At 38.6% G+C, this 17,151-nt stretch overlaps 1 protein-coding gene across 2 annotated transcripts in view; it reads left to right on the top strand.

The window, feature by feature from the left end:
- Nucleotides 1-17,151, top strand: part of RAB27B (RAB27B, member RAS oncogene family) — a 162,044-nt gene that overhangs the window by 95,782 nt on the left and 49,111 nt on the right. Inside the window, exon 1 of one of the 2 annotated variants that reach the window (XM_014846842.3) lies at nt 2,983-3,254. The exons of the other annotated variant lie outside the window; for it this stretch is intronic. The gene's annotated coding sequence lies outside the window, so the exon portion shown is untranslated. Of the gene's footprint in view, nt 1-2,982; nt 3,255-17,151 lie in introns of those variants that run through there. 2 annotated transcript variants of the gene reach the window in all.

The following is a 17,151-nucleotide window of genomic DNA, read 5'->3' as shown; positions in this document are numbered from 1 at the left end:
GCTTTCTCTAATTTTTTATTTCCATAGCTTTTTGTTCTATTTTCCTAAAGATTTTTTCAACTTAATCTTATAACCCATCTGTCAAATTTTTAAAATTTTAAGTATATTTTCAGTTTCAAGAGATCTTTTTGCTGTGTTGTGTATAAATTTCTTTTTAACTCATTTTCTGTAGGAGCAGAGTGAAAATGCATGTGTTCAGTTCATCTTGTTAAACCACACATTACTCTAGTTTACTTTCTCCACAAAATAACCCTGCCGTCTCCTGGAGGCTGGGTTGAGCAGATGGAGGAACTTATGCTTGGTTAATTGCACAGCACTGGGGAAGGGAACTTTGGGTCCAAGCATTCCGTATACAGACGTCTAACCAAACCCCTGTGTTCACCCCACCACCTGGCCTCCTTCCATGGTGATATTTCTGCCTCCCGGGCCTGAGCCTCCCAGTTGCGCAGGAAGCATTGTCTTGCTTCTTATCCATAACCCCTCCTACAGGCATGCGATGTATAAACTCTCCCCCTCTTGCAAATCAGTTAGCAAGGCTCCATCTGACTCGGGTTTTTCCAACCATCTATTGCAGTTTATTTCATCTTCTGTTGTCTCCTCTTCCTTTTATTCATCTTTATGATTTAATAGCATTTAAAAATTAATTTATTCTTATGTTAAAGGAGTTTGAAGAAGGGGAGATGAAACGCCTGTGATCAATTTGCCATTTTCAACCAGAAGTCTCTCATGTACGTTTATATTTCCATTTGCCACAGTGCTGTATTTACTGAATGATAAACCTATGGACAGAAACTATGTCTATATAATTTGTGCTAGATAAACTCCAGGCACAGGAAGGCATTTACTTTTTATTACAACACACGATGCTGTTACCTTGTTTTCACTGGTTTTGGGGTCTTTTATTCTGCCTCACCTCTGGTTAAAATGGCCTTGATGAAGTGGCCAAGAATCATTCCTTTCATGTTCTCTCACTGCCTTCTCTCCCTGAGAATCCACCTTCCCACAGGGATGGAAAAGTTTCACCGTGGAGTAGCCAAGAACGTCACTATGTAACATTAGTGCCTCTGAGCCTCGGAATCTGAAAGACAGGACTCAAGTGGCAAGTGACTCCTGAAGAACTGTCCCTGCAAGAGATGACCCAACGAGGCAACCAACATACTCATCTAGGGAAGGGTGGCAAGGAGAGCAGGTGATAAGTGTATGTGTTAAACCTTCTCACGGCAGGAACTGTTTCTAGAAATGGGGAGGCAGCACAGTCTAGTGACCACCGTGCGCTCTGCCTTCTGGATCAGCAGACCTGAGTTCTACCTTTATGAACCTTCACGATTCTGGGCACGTTTTTGTGACTCCTTCAACCTCAGTATCTTCATTCTTAAAATGAGGACAATAAAAATAGATGCCTTGCCTATTGCAAAGCAATGTTGTGTAAGTTAAATGAGACGATCTATGGGCAAGGGCTTTATAAAGTGTCTTGCATGTAGGAAATAGCTATTAGGAATAATTTGAGTAAGGGAACACAAACTAGGTAAAGAATACACGTGATCATTGTACAGCACAGAATCGTTTTAAAAGAGTGTGCTATATACAGCGGAATAAATTTAAGGCTCTTATGTTCTTTCTTTTATCTCTCTCCAGGCCATGGACACACTCTTGTCATATACTTAGATATTGCTGAGGGACGTGAAATAGATTTATTATAAATATAGATTCCTAGCATATATATTTTGAAAATCTATGGCCAAACCTCCTATACTTTCTCCTAGTAGATCAGAATAATTTTTATGAATTGGACCTTAAAACTTTGGGAGGAGGGAGAAGATAGGTGCTACCAAAATTATAAGTATAGCCAGCATATATATAGAATTTATGTGCCAGGTGCTGTTCTGAGTACTTTACTGATATGAACTCATTTACTCACGATAACTCTATGAAGGTATTTTATTATTCCCATGTTCGAGATAAGAATATTGAGACATAGAAAACAGAGCTTCTTCTGTATTTTCTTAACAGACAGCTTCCTATAGGACCAAATGTTTCCTCCAATACTCCTCCATCTCTTTGCTATTGTTCGTTTGTTTGTGTTTCATTTTGGTTTGGGGCTGTTCCTTTACCCCTCCCACAGGTCTTCTCTGGGAGACACTCCCTAGCTGATAACAGCCCTGCCTCCCAGATTGTCTCTAGGGCACCCTGTCAGAACTGGTCAAACAATTAAAATTTATAAGCAGTCATCTCATTGTTTACCAACATGAATGCAAGCAACAGGTTTGGAACTTTTCAATTTTCCTCACGGAAAAGTAAGTCTACTGCTATGATATGTATATATCCTTGGAGTCTCACCTTTACTGTCAATCTGTAAACTAGGGATGGCAGAGTTTCAAAGGTGACCTCAACAGAGCCAGCCAGGATCTTTGTTGTGGACGGATGCATCTGAAGTGTCTAGAACAGGGTCTGCCACATAGTAGGCCCTTGGTAAATATTTGCTCAGGGAATGTGTGTGCTCCTGACTTCATTTGATCTCATGGACACCACCTCTATTTGCTAACCTCTATGTACTATTTACTATCTCTGAAGTGACTCTAGGAGGCAGAGAAGAGGATGGTCCATACTGATTAATGTATTCATATTAACAGACCCTAACTTTTAAAGCACTAATTTCTTCACAGATCCCCTTTTGTTTCCCGAACCCTTTCTCTGTCGTCCACTCCCGAACCCTTGCTCTCTATGGTTAATGAGACACCCCAGGAGGGGAATGCAATGCTTTTGGAAGCAGTTCTCACAGTGCCTGGGCTCTTTGAATAAGAAATATCAAAGAAAACACAGAGAAATGAAGGAATAAAGATGAGTTCGCTTCTAAGGCTTGAAGCCCCACAGCGGGGAGAATTTCACCAGCAGCCAAGCGCGTTTGAGTCACCACCAAGATTTGCTTGAGGTGCACCCTGCGTATCCGCGTTAGGACTGGGAGACACGCCTTCTTCTCACACAAACCTCCAGAGGGCTCGGCGGACTCAGGGGTGGTGCTACAAGTCCTGCCGCATACAGTCCTGACGGGCAGGGGCTGGGGACCGGCCGGCGTGGGACCGATTGAGCGCCACAGGTTGGAAAAATAAGGAGCTGTCCCCAGGATTGTCGCCCTGTAGAGCCGATCCCGTGGGGTTGCCGGTGTGGAAGTCCAGGAGGTCAAGGCCTCGGGAAAGGGGAAGGAAACCTCTGCAACCTGGCACCCAGTCCTCTTGCAAAGGAAACTTCGCAGGCTGGTGAGTTGGGGAAGCCGGCCTGTTATTGCTGGAGTGTGTTTCCACCCACTCAGGGTATTCTCGGCGGCTAGCCTGCGGAAGGGAAGTGAGACTTGGATGAGGAGCCGAGGCCAGGAGAGAGGCGGCGGGGTCTGGAGTCCGCGCCTCAGGCCAGCCTGGCTCTGTGTGTGAGCGCCCGAGATCGGCGGCTTCAGCCCAGATCCTAGCGAGGACGGGATGTGACCGCAGGGATGTCAGCGGAAAACTAGCTGGCTGGCTGTTTAGGTATTTGCATATCAAACTGCTGGTTAGGATACAAAAACTGGGCAGTGCAATGCCAGTTCCTTCCATTTCTATCTCAAAAACAACCAAAAAATAATTAATACTAATAATAATGTGTTTGGAGTTTCATTTAAGGAGAAGTAATTTAGTGAGACAAGGCAGGCAAGCGATAGGACGTTTCTTTGCACTTCCTCTGGAGAAATAGCCGCGGAGAAATCACAGGTGATTTGTGTCTTCCAATTTTTTGGTCTGTGAATTTCCAAATTCTGGTCCAAGTGTTGCAGCTATTAGGGTATATACAGATGGGCTCATTCAAGGGGTCACAATAAATTAGCTTCCAAGACTTTCCCTCCCCATCCATTATTTAATTATCTGAAAACTATTGAAACAGGTGAGACATAACAAGCTAAAGCTGGAGGCTGCATTCCTAGGAAAAAGCTGTGTTTGGTTCAAGTCATCACACCCGTGACATATTTACCAGCTTTTTACTTCAAATCTAAAATTAAGGATATAAGATTCCAGTTGTTTAAATGGTACATTATTAAATTAAGCCCAAATTTAGACTGTGTAGTTTCAAGGTTATCAGCAACAAAATTATTTAATACAATAACAGCTATTTTATTTTAAAAAATATATGATTTATATGTGATTTACGAAATGATATATGATTTATGTGATTATATTATTGATTATTATTTTATTATTATTGATATTATTTGACTAAATAATTTTGATTTAGTTCTGTTTAAAAGAAAAATTTCATACTGTTCTCCATATTTAGTTACATTCGTGCATATTCAGTGATATTATAAAAATATATATATATATTTTATATATGTGGTTGCACAGTCCTAAATTTGAAAAGTCAGCAGAAAAGATAGACTTCAGGATGACAGCCTCAGGTATTTTCAGTTTATTGAATTTTCAAGTTACTGTAAAGTCCAGATTGCAGTATGAAGTTAGAGCCATACTTGCTTTTTGCCATTCCCCCTCAATAGTTGTTTTTTATAGTTTCCCAGCATAATCCTCTATCCAGACTGGATCAGCCCTTCTTGAAGGAAAGAGAAGATTTTTATGGATGACAAAAAAGGATGTTCTTGACAGATAGTTTAATATTAATGAGGCTTTTCTGCTTAAGAACTGACTATAGCCTCCCATAAAATGTCACCATCATTGCTCTTGAAAGGAAAACAAAACATTTCACATAAAACTGGATGAGCCTGTTCTCGTAGTTGCCAAGAAGGAATAAAGGGAATCTGTCAAATGTAAGCAAACCACAGCTCTCTCATAGGCCATTTCTGGAAGAGGAATATTTGACCTGATGAGGAAGGTAACCCTGACAGAGCTGATCTTCTCAGCTCCCTGGCACACCAGCTCATACTAAAATTATCTGCTGCTTCCAGAATTGCTTTTCATTTATTTAACTATTCTTCTGGAAAAGTGGAAGTCATCCAAAGCCCCAGGTGGTTCAGGACGGAAATCTGCTCTTTTCCCACCCTCACTATGGGAAATTTCTGGTTAGTTTTTTTTGTCTTTCAGATCGGTAGAGCATGAAACATAGATCAAGTATTCACATAAAACTCAGCTCATAATTAAGCCAGTTTCTTGAGTTGATTCATCAAGGCAGGTTAACCAATAGTTCAACTCTTATGCAAGTAATTGTAATGTTGAGATGCAGGAAAACAATTACAGTAAAAACAGACAGGACAGACCAGTTGTTTTCCATGAAGAGTATGTCACTTTCTAAAGATGGTGGCTAAAGGAGGATGATGTTTTACTCTTTATTAAGTATATATAGAGCTTGAGTTTAATATATAGTAGTAGGAAGTAGCAACCTCACTAAGCACAATAAAAACCTATCATAAATCGCATAAATTGTGTTGAGAGTATTACTTAATTTGTTTCACGCCCTTTGCAATCATTATTCATGTTCTCTAAAGATTAACCTTCGCTCATAGGCCCTCCTTAAATAAAGGAAACTTGTCTAGATTACCAATAATGAGAATAAAACTCTATTTAACACATAGCCAAGAAATCTTCAATTAGTTGTCTTTTTTAACTAAACAACTGCTCATTTTATTGATAAAAAGAATTTAAGTTTCTTGTTCATTTATTCAAGTGTTTATTAATAGTGTCAAGAGTTATTCTGGGCTCTGTGTGGGCAAAAGTGGACAAAACAGGCAAAAATCCCTGGCCCCATAAACCTTGCCTTTTACTGGGGAGATAGAGAGTGAATAAGAGAAGCACACCGAATGGATGGTACATTAGAGATAGGGCCAGGGAGAGAATATCTAGCAGAGGAGGCATGCGGATAGCGTCAGTGGCACAGCCCAGCGAGTGCTGAAATTGTAGATCAGGTGCCCAGGGAAAGCCTCATGGAGAGGATGCTATTTGAATATCGGTCTGAAGGAAGTCAGGGAGTGCACTGTGTGGCTTCAAGGAGGAAGAACTTTCCAGACTGAAGGACCAATAAGCAGGGCTTTGCCTGGCATCTTCCTGGAATAGTGAAGAAGCCTGTGCAGGCTAGAGAAGAGGGAGTGAGGGGGAGGGTAGCAAGAAATGGGGGAGGGGAGGTAATGGGGCCAGGTCACAGAGGGCTTTGAAAGTCCTAATAAACATGTTGGCTTTTGATTTTCTTTCTTTCTTTCATTCTTTTTTTTTTTTTTTTTTTGGTGGGGAAGATTTGCCCTGAGCTAACATCTGTGCCAGTCTTCCTCCACTTTGTATATGGGATGCCTCCACAGCACGGCTGACAAGGGCAGTAGGTCTGCGCCTGGGATTCAAACCCACAAACCCTGGCTGTTGAAGCAGAGGGTGAGGAACTTCAACCACTCAGCCACAGGCTGGCCCCCAGCTTTTAATTTTTATTCTGAGTGAAATGAGAAGACACTATGATTTAGATATTGTCTGTCGAAAATTTATTCAACAAATACTGAGCATCCCAGGAAGCTTGCTATTCTTCTAAGCTTGTGGATAATGGAGGTTAATATCATGGAAATTACATTCTAGTTTGGGGAGAGAGACACCTAAGTCAATAAGCAAATTAGCAATTATGTAAGTTTCAGTGCTATTAAAAAAATTTTTAATGTAAAATAATGCAAATGACCTGGGAGGGAAAGGGGGACACTGTGTGAGTCAGTGGTCGGGAAAAGCCTCAGAGGAGGCCACCTTTTTAAAAAAATCACCCTGGCCTTCTTGAAGAGAAGGTACTGTAGGGTGAGCAGAGTCGAAGAGAGATGAGTTAGGAGGTATTTCCAGCAGAGCAGAGGTGACAGTGGCATAGATCAAGGTTGGAATAGTGGTCCTGGAGAGAAGGAGACAGGCTTAGGAATTATTCAAAGGCAGAGCTGACAGGATTTGCTGATGAATTGAGTAAGAGGTGAGAGTGAAGAAAAAGAAAGAACCAAAACGATCCTCAGGTTTTGTACTGACGTTACTAGGTAGATGGTGCAGCTGTTGCCTAAGATGGAGTAAAACAGGTTTGAAAGGAAATGAAGAATTCACTTCCAGCCCTTTGAGGTATTGTTAGGTATCCAAGTAAAAATGTCAAATTGGGCTTTCGGAGATAAGAATCTGGAGCGTTTGGAAGAAGTCACAGCTGAATATAGAAATTTTGGAATTAAGTGCCTGTGGATGCTATATAGAGCCATGGTCTTGAGGATGTCACCCAGAGAGATATTAGAGAGAGAGAGAGAAAGCCCTAAGGACCAAGTTCTGGCCTATGCTAACTTTGAGGAACCTTGCATAGAAGGAACCAGTAAAAAGCTCCCCACCCCTCACCTTCGAAGAGAGTGTCATCATGGAACACAAGCCAGAAAGTGTTTCAAAAAGAAGAGAAGGGTCGGTTGTGTCAGATGTTGTTAAGGTGAAGACTGGGAGGCCATGATCGCATGTAGCAATTTGGAATCATTGGCAGCTTTGATAGAAGATGGAGTTCTCAAAAACAAGGAGTTCAGATAAACTAACTTTTAAAAGCTCTGGAAATGGCATTTTACATAATCCCAAAAGAAAGATCACTAGAGAAATTCATGAAGCTACATGGAGGTTCTAATAAAATCAGTTTTTTAAAACAGCTTGCAGAACGGATGAACAAAGGAACACATAACTGGAAAGAGCTACAAAGGTGTTGCAGAAGCTGTAAGCATAGTACGAGGAAGAGTAAGACCCAGAGTGGTCTGAAGCCTGGAAAAAATGCTGAGGAGTGCCAAACATCCTTTTCGTGGTGTTTAGAGCAAAGCAGTGAATAAGGAAGTTAGTGGACACGAGAGAAAGTAGAATTACTCCATTTCTATTTTGCTTCCTTCTTCTTTCTATTAAAAGAAAATAGTGTTCAAAACCAGCAAGGATTAGGTGCTGGCCTGGTGGTGTAGTGGCTGGGTTCATGCACTCCACTTTGGTGGCTCAGGTTTCCCGGGTTCAGATCCCGGGCTGGGACCTGAACACTACTCATCAAGCCATGCTGTGGCAGCGTCCCACATACAAAAAAATAGAGGATGATGGGCACAGATGTTAGCTCAGTGACAATCTTCCTCAAGCAAAAAGAGGAAGATTTGCAACAGATGTTATCTGAGGGCCAATCTTCCTCACTCCCTCTCCAAAAAAGGGAAGGATTAGACAATACCAAAAGAAAATTAAAATCAAAGAAAGTTGAAGAGTTATTGTGACTGCAGGGAAATGGGAAAGAATAATGTTGGGATTGGTCAAGAAGACCTGTCTGAGGACCTGTTAAGACCTCAAGGATGTATGGGTGCCAGTCAGGTTGACAGTTGGGAGAGAAGAATCCAGACAGGGCAAGAGCATCTGCCGACTTTCTGTCCTGGGAAAGAGCTTGGTGCATTGAAGGAGCCGAAAGCAGCGTTTAGAGAGTGGAAGGCAGTGAGTGGAGAGGGGTGCAAGGTGAGGCTAGAGAGACCACTTGGGAAGTGATTGCAAGGACTGGATAAAACCAGAGAAGCCCAAGAAGTGCAGCCCTCTGAGACTATTTCTTGTAGACACTGCCTGTCCTGGGAAGTTGAACTAAATGACCTCCACCCTCTCTTCCAAAACTGTGATCCTACACATACAAGAACACAATTTGTTTGATGTTTGATAGATAGTCTAGATCACAAATTGAGATAATAGTGCAATTTTAGTTAATACCGTTGTAAAAAATAACAAAACAAAGTAAATTAAGCTGTAGCCGTCATATAAATGTCTAATATCTAGAAATGCAGGAACAACCTTTTTTAGTAGGTAAAACTATATTCAAGGATATCAAGACTCTCCCACATAATTTTGGGAACAATTTCAGAGAAGCAGAGACACGTGTCACAAGTTGGTGGGATTTATATCAAATATTAAGTCCATCGTTAATCAGATAGCACTAATGCTGTGTGGTATAGGTATGGGGATGGCGTTCAGTCTCCTTAAGGCTTGACTTTCTCCTGTGTAAAATACAAGGAACAGGTTGATAATTTTAATATCCCTATTGTCTAGCTCTAGACTTGGGTAACCTACAATTCTTGTTTCATGTTGAGTTCCTTCCTTCCTTTTTTCCTTTGTTTCTTTCCTCTCTTCCTTCCATGTATCTACCTGTTTACCCATTTAGATAGACAGACAGATAGATTGACAGGTAGATATTCATAGATACAGATGTATATATGTGTAATAAGCATACACACACACACACAAACACACAGAGAGAAAGAAAAAAGAGAAATACATAAGCTCTATAAAATAGGAAAAACTTTCATTTTCAGAGGCTTAGGGGAAAAGAACAAGATTTTATTTTAGTCTTCCTTCTGTGGCACATAAATTTATTTTCAATTATAGTGAACTTGGGGTCAACCCGGTCTGTTTTCTTGTTGCTTCTCTCCTTGCTCAGAAAAACAAAACCGTGTATTAAATCTGACATGAGGGATACACCGCAAAAATAATTAGAAAAAAAGCAAAATTGGTTTATTTGTATGATATTTGTCCACTCTAACTTAGGCAAAGTCCTGCAGCCTGAGAAGTTCGTTAAAAGAATTACTTAGTTCTTATGGCCTATTATTCAAAATATGCTATTTTCATAAACAAAATGCAGTGTCGATAAAGATTTCTGGACATGTCAAAATGTTCAATATATAGAAAAAAACTCAGTTTTTCGAAGAGGGAAAGAAAAACTAGGCATCTCTTTGCACTAAACAAAAAAGAAACCTTTCCTAGATTAAGAGCTTCCTTATATTGATTCAGGCGCCTCCTCAGACTGACTTAGGCCTCCAATTTTCTGAAATTTTCTCCCAAATGCTGGGAAATGCAGAAGCAGTGCACCCTGTTTGTTAATTCCTTAACCTTGAGTGAACTAAAGATAGGTGCCACCGCTAAGTATCAGAAACTGATTCCCAGCGTCTGCTCCTGTCCCTCCCTCAGTCAACTTTTGATCCCAATCTTCCCCAAATTGGCAACACCTGTTATCAAATGCTGCCTCTCAGGGTTTGGAGATAAAAGCTTATTTTAGAAAGAATACAGAAAACAACACTGTAAAACATATCTTAGGAAAAAACTCACTTTAGTGAAAATATTCTGGTACATATTACTGAAGGTTAAAACAGAGTGAAACAGGTTTAAATAAATAGGGCATCATATCAGGAAAACCTATTCTTTAATCTTCAATTGGCAATGGGATGCTAGTGGGTGAAGACTTTCACATAGTAGCAATGAAATGAAATGAGAAACTGTGAGTTTGCTTTTCTCTCAGGGCCACACTAGGCCATTTCAGGTGCTAGTTATTTTGAAATCGCTCTATACTGCCTCCCCAAATCTCCTCTGGTAGATTGTAATGTTTCACTTAGCTACTGGAGAAACCAAGTAAACAAAAGTAGAATGTATAGCTCATTAGTAGTGCTCCTGGATACCTTCTTAGTTGAGGTGCCCTCTCCCCACCCCAGGAATTTACATACTTGGTGAGAGTTCCTTCCTTTTGAGATCACAGAGTACTTAGATAAAGGTGAGAGTGAGATGAAAAATGGACAGTAAGGACCCTTGTCCAGTGTGTATTTTGACCTCTAATGGGGAAAGTCATGCCCACCTGAGGTCTTGGTCTCCTCTGCAGACTGGGAGAAAGCCTGGCGCATCTGTTTCCGACGCAAGCTGGAGCGAGCCTTTGAGTTCTATGGTGTGGTTTTCTCTGTAAAACCACCATATGATAATAACTGAGCTGCGTGAAGATGAATTTCCTTGAATTATAATGTTCTTCTTTCTGGTTCCCAACAACTTTTCTAATCAAGCTTGGTTTTCATGGTTCTGACTCCTTATGTTTTTTAAACTCTTTCAAAGTATACTTTGACTTTTAAGGGAGACTCATGCATGAGGCCCAGGGAACCAGAAACTCATTCTCTATCCTTTAGTTCCTGGAAGGTGTTGGATTAAAGTGATTTTAGTGAAATAAAGCCTTGGAGTATGGTGCAATTAGTCTACAGTAGCAATGTTCATTCTTAAAATCGATATAGTAAATATTCAAACACTGGGATAGGCTCGGCACCTTGAGAACAGAGAACCAATTCAAAAGAGAAAAGGAACAATTCAAATTCATAAATGTTAACTATATCTTTAAAGAAAGATGTTCTGTTTTATCATAATATTTTATAACCAGTAGAAACATTTTTATTTGTCTCATTTCTCAGGAACTATGTTCTTTAAAAGGGTGTAGAAATTGGAATGGGAGGGTTAAAGAAATAGCTCAAAACTGCTCTCTAAATAATCTTTTCTATTGTAAACATGTTATTGTATGTGGTCACTTGATCCAAAAGATGAAAATAAGAAATTCAAGAACCACTGACATTCTTTGAAGAGCATAAATTCTACCTGGATAGCGTAAACCTTAGAGAAAATGTTCAGTCAGCCATATTAAAGTGGAGAATGTTTCATTTATTACAGTAAAAGATCTACTCACCATGTTAAAACTGATAATAGCAGTTTAATCTCTGGCATAATTTCTATATATCCGAACTTGTTATTCAAAAAACTCAGTAAGTGCCTTTTATGTGTCAGCAACACATTTAGTACTTTGGTGTAGAAACGAATAGTTCCTGTGCTTGAAGGACTAAGAATCTGTTAAGGTTGAGAGATAGACGAGTAGATCATTTTAGCATAAGCTGGCGAAGTCTGTTAGCAGTTTGAATGCAGTATTGTGGTGAGAAAGAGGAAGATCAATTTAAGGGGGTCAAACTGTACAGAGATCAGTGATGAATGGGAAATAAAAAAGGTCTGGAATTAGCTCAGTGATTCTAAGGTTGGAGAAGAGAAGTCAGATTAGAGAAATAATCAATGAGTGGCATTGATCAGCTATTTGGAGAAAAAGAAATTTTTATAAAGTCTCAATTGCTGGTTTTAAGGAGGCAATAGATGGATGAATAGTGTTCCTCAAAATCGAAGTTAGGTATAGAAAAGGTGAGGCATGGTGAGGGAGGAAGACGTACTGCATTGGGGGTACCTGTGGTCGTGCAATTGGATTTGTTCAGGAAAATGGCTTCCGGCGTCTAACCTCTTATGGCTGTAAGTAGTTAGAAGACACAACTCTAAGCCGTAAGCCTTGAGACAGGACTAATGATTTTTTTCTTTTCTGTAAGCACTGATCTGCTTTCTCTATAATGACATTTAAGTCCTGGAAGGACTTAGGGGAAATGTAAAGTTATATCTAATTATATATATATGTTATTATTATTATTAAATTGAGAGGATATATTAAATATGCCTGTAGCTCTTGGTTTATGAATATGGCATCATTTATCCCTTTCTGTAGGGCAATTGCTTTAAGAAATATTTCCTTTCTCTATAATTCTGTGTGCCCATATTCTCTCCCAGCCCCCTTTGTGAAAAATGACATCACGTCTCAGTTAGAAATGTGTTCTAGTACCACAGAATGGAAAACCTAGCAGCTTCCTAAAGTGACTGAATATATTGATTTGGGCTCATTAATGTCATGCTTTAATAACTGATCCCCAGCCCATATTACTTTAAGAACAAATTAATTTGCATTCTCTTCATTTTACTCAGTAGCTTCGTTCTAGCCCTGCTGTGACTGCATTTACAACACTTTTAATCTCAAGATCTACCTACCAAAACATCAGAGAATGTATCTTGATGATCTAAAAGAATTAAAGAATAAGTCTTTTGGTTTTTTTTAGGTATGCTTTTTGGTGAGGAGGATTAGCGCTGAGCTAACATCTGTTGCCAATCCTCCTCTTTTTTTTAATTCTCCCCAAAGCCCTAGTACATAGTTGTACATCCTAGTTGTAAGTCATTCTAGTTCTTTTATGTGGGATGCCACCACAGCATGGCTTAATGAGCAATGTATAGGTTCGTGCCCAGGATCTGAACCGGTGAACCCCGGGCTGCCGAAGTGGAGCATGTGAACTCAACCACTCGGCCACAATGCTGGCCTCCAGAATAAGTCTCTTGTATTGATTACTTTTGAAATTTCCAATAATATGTGAAATATTGTCAAATGATTGGCTTGTAAATATCTGTCAAGTGATTGACTTCTCTTTCTCCTACCTCCTCTTCCTCACCTCATCTCCATTCCCATGTTAATACTCTCTCCAGGTCACTGCTTGAAAAACTTTGGGAAATATTTTATCATATTTACAAACATTTTTTATACAACTATCTGATTGCCTCTCACTCTCCATCGCAAGTTTTTCTGATTATTAAATAACCTGTATGAGAACATTCTGCATGCCTTCTTGTCCAAGGGAGATGTTCTCTCTGTTCTTTCTGGATTCTAGGTGTGTAAAACTTTCTTTGTTATGGATGCATCATTTCAGGCATCTAGCTCTGAACAAATGTGTTTTTCATGAAAATTTCTTGTAATATGCCAATAGCCCAGTTGTTTGTGTTCTGATTATTATAGATGGAGAAGAAAAGTCCTACAAATCATTTTAATGACTCATCTATGAGTTAGATACATAGTCCATGTCTACAAATATCCCACTCAAGATTTATAATTAGAACAATGTTGACTTTAGCCTTTTGTTCTTTTTTCCTTAAGCATTTGGTTACTTACATTATTTACTAAGCTATCATCCAACTGTGAATCTTCTAGATTATCCTTCTCTGTAAATTCATCAATTTTTCATATTCTCTTGGGAAATGTCAGTGAGTTTTTTCTCATTTGAGATTTGGGTATAGGGAAGCTAACATTATGGGCACAAGGACATAAATCTCTTGTTTTGCAGAGCATTTGGACTTATAAGGAAGTATAATAATAGAAAGAAAAAGGCACAAATATCATTATTGCAAAAAAAGTCCTGTAATTTATGAGTATAAATTATGACTGACATGGTTGTATAGTGTGAAAATTTGCATTGTTAATGAATCCTTGATTAATGACTGACAACAAGCACCATCATTTTAAGCTTTGAAATATTATTGCCAAAAGAATGCATACATTGAATGCACCAATTTTCACGTCTAGACCATTGTGTAAGAAAATTGAAAATTTGATCATTTTCATTTTACTGGACCCAGTTTTACAAATTCTGCTTTCCCTTACTATTGCTTCCTGAATGAATTCCAGGACATTCATAGTATATATGCCAAGATATGAAAAAGATGAAAGAAGGGTAAAGTAAATAAACATTTCTTCCTTTCTAGCCATAGTCTGTATGAGTCTAGTTTTCTTTAACAGAATTGCCAAAATTGGCCCAAGGAACGATTTAAAGGCAAAGTTGAACTCAATGATCCAGGCAACAGTGAAGTCTTCTCCAAACCAAAGGGTCTCGAGGAAAAGGGCATAAAAAGGCAGATGTAAAAGCTTTTATCTATTTAGGGCCTTTCCCTTGACCTGATGTATTATCTAGCTCCCTCAGATCTGGAGAACATAAACCAAACCCAGCGCTAATTTAGAAAAGTCTGAGGAATAGACTAGCTCTTAAATAATATCTTTTTGTTTTTTGAGTGGCAAATATCACTTAATTCCCATTTCTTTAAAATTACCCTGTTTAACTGTATCTGAAATGAATTGGTACTAGAATTAAAGAGGAGAGTGAATATTTTTATCATCTCCATTCCAGTGGTGACTTTCCAGAACTACATTTATACTATAGCAACAGTGTCTATAAGTAAATCCATAATGTTCTTAACAACAGTTACTTTTGTCATGAAGCTTTATTAAGGAAGAAACAAAAAAATACTTTTTTGCAGACTTTTTAGAGGAATGATATATTCCTCAGCTTCTCCTATATAATTGGAAATAATGCAGCTTTTTAGAAGGCCAAACATTCCCTTATGGCCCCCAAACTCCTATCTGGGAAAATAATTTTATTACACGTCTATTTTATCATGGAGGTAAGATCGTCTCTTTGAGTCTTTCTTTCTTTGACATTTATTGAAGATGGAGTAAAGAACTTTCTTTTTAGTACAAGTCATTGGTGAAATCAATCTCCCTCGAAACTTCATCTCAGAGCCCACTTTTATCTTTTTTGATATTTTTCTACAGTGCTTGGTACCAATTTGTTGCTCCCAAGCTGGATAATCAATGACTTGTGGACCGCTCTTTCTCCCATGCAAGTACTAACCAGGCCCAACCCTGCTTAGCTTCTGAGATCAGACGAGATTGGGTCCATTCAGGGTGGTATGGCCATAGACTGACCAGTCTTTCCGATGAAATAATTTCTGCTGATGTAGCTATGGCTGAAACAGCTCAGGAATTACTCTTCCCTGTAAGCATATTTGCTTTTAAACATACATCAAAAATCCAAAGGCATCTTGGTAATTTTAGAGTAATACTTAACACCATTACTGCCCTCTGAGTTTGTTACCTTCAGAAATAAGACACTAATATACTATTCAGTCCAATTCAGTCTGCAAGCCTGGAAAAACAGATTTATTACATAGAATAAAATGGTTCAAAATTGAGGATTTAAACAATTCACAGGAATTGCAAAGAGATCACCGCTTGACTTTCCTTAGAGACAAAAAAAAAAAAAATACATGAATGATTATAGTAAGCAATAGGAGTCCAGCATTCACCACATAAACATATCTGGAAGTGCTGTCAAGTAAGAAGATCAACCATCTAATGGCAGAAGACTGCAGTGTAAGAAATAGCCCTAAAGTAAAACTAAATATTTCATCATGGGAAATTTAGCCCTAGTTTTTTATCCATACTTGGCTTATTTCCAAACAGTAATTAATTTCAAGTCAGTGAAATTTTAAAAAGTGATGTGGAAGTGGTTGACCCACTTGTTTGTAAGAAGTGATATGTAAGCTGTTTCTTATTTATTCCACCATAAGGAATAGGGCAGATAACTACTGAAATTTTTAGAAAGATTTTATGAGTTTTTCTTTGCAGAACTGCTAGCACACTTGATCAAATGCCCTGAAATCATTTCCTGTCTCTTTTCAAGGACACGAGGTTTTTGAACTATTTTTCAGAAAAAGATTTCTGTAAAGTTTTACGTGTGAAAGGAAATTTGGACAGATATTTTCAAATAATTTTTAAGCATAAGACAGTTTTTCAGGACATTCTCAAGTCCATCAAAGCTTAGATGATAATATCAAGAAAGACAAAGAAAACAACCATTGAGACCGTATCAATAGGACACAATTCCTTTTTCCTGTGGGTCAAAGCAGAATTCAAAACATTGGCTGCAATATATTTTAAGACACCTTTTGCAGTTAGGTTTTATCTGTTTCTACTTTTAAGAGCAAAATGCCTATTTAAAAATATTCTTAGTTTGGAGGGCTGCTGCAACTAACAATTTCACCTTAGATTTCGTAGTTTCAGAGGAAAATATTTGTTTTAAGTGTCTTGAATTCATGCATTTGTGTTATTTCCTAACAAGCAGAAACTATAAACCTCTATAAAGTCAATCACCGTCCAAATTTGTTTGTACCATTGTCACGAGGTATAGTGTCAGCAAGTAACATAACCTTTCTAGAGTTTGTGGTAAAACTTTTCATGATGATTGAGGTTCAGAAAGGCACTAAAATAAATTAGTTCCGTGTACAGTTGATATTTATTAAAGCTTTGTGGTAATAGCATACCTACACTCTTCGATTTTCAGTACAATTTATCCTTTGTTTTGGCAGTGGTAAACCCTGTTAAGAAGCTGCTTCTGACTCTCTGTAGGAGAACTTGCCCTTGAAGTGGTTTTAAAAATAGGTCAGGAATATATTTGCACCATCTCTCCTGTATCCTCTTCTGATTCCCCAGGAACTAGGGATGATGTTAAACACATTGAACAACTAGTGTGGCACCTGCTGACCAATTCAAAAAATAGGAACATTTAAGCCACACTGGTGTATACCTGCTGCATATCATTGGCCAGATGACAAACGTCAAACTGTTATAAAATAAAGCGGAGGAAACTGGCTTATTTGGAAACTAGACACATTCTAATGTTTAGCTTAATCTACTTGATTCTAATGCTTTAAAATATCATATGGTAACAGGAGGATCATTTCTATTCTTCTGAAATATAAAATGTGAACCATAAAGTCATCTTTGAAGTATTTTTTCAAATTCTATAAAGTTTAGCCAAACTGGAGCTATACATTTTTCTTCCTTTTCAGATAATCAGGTTAAAATAATTTTAAAAACTATGAATATTAAAGCAACCATCCCTCATATGCTGGAATCTGGATGTCAATTGCTCATCCAAATATGTTTAGA

This window comes from Equus asinus, chromosome 7 (assembly GCF_041296235.1).
Source record: "Equus asinus isolate D_3611 breed Donkey chromosome 7, EquAss-T2T_v2, whole genome shotgun sequence".
NCBI lineage: Eukaryota > Metazoa > Chordata > Mammalia > Perissodactyla > Equidae > Equus > Equus asinus.
This window is presented reverse-complemented; position numbering and strand designations above follow the sequence as displayed.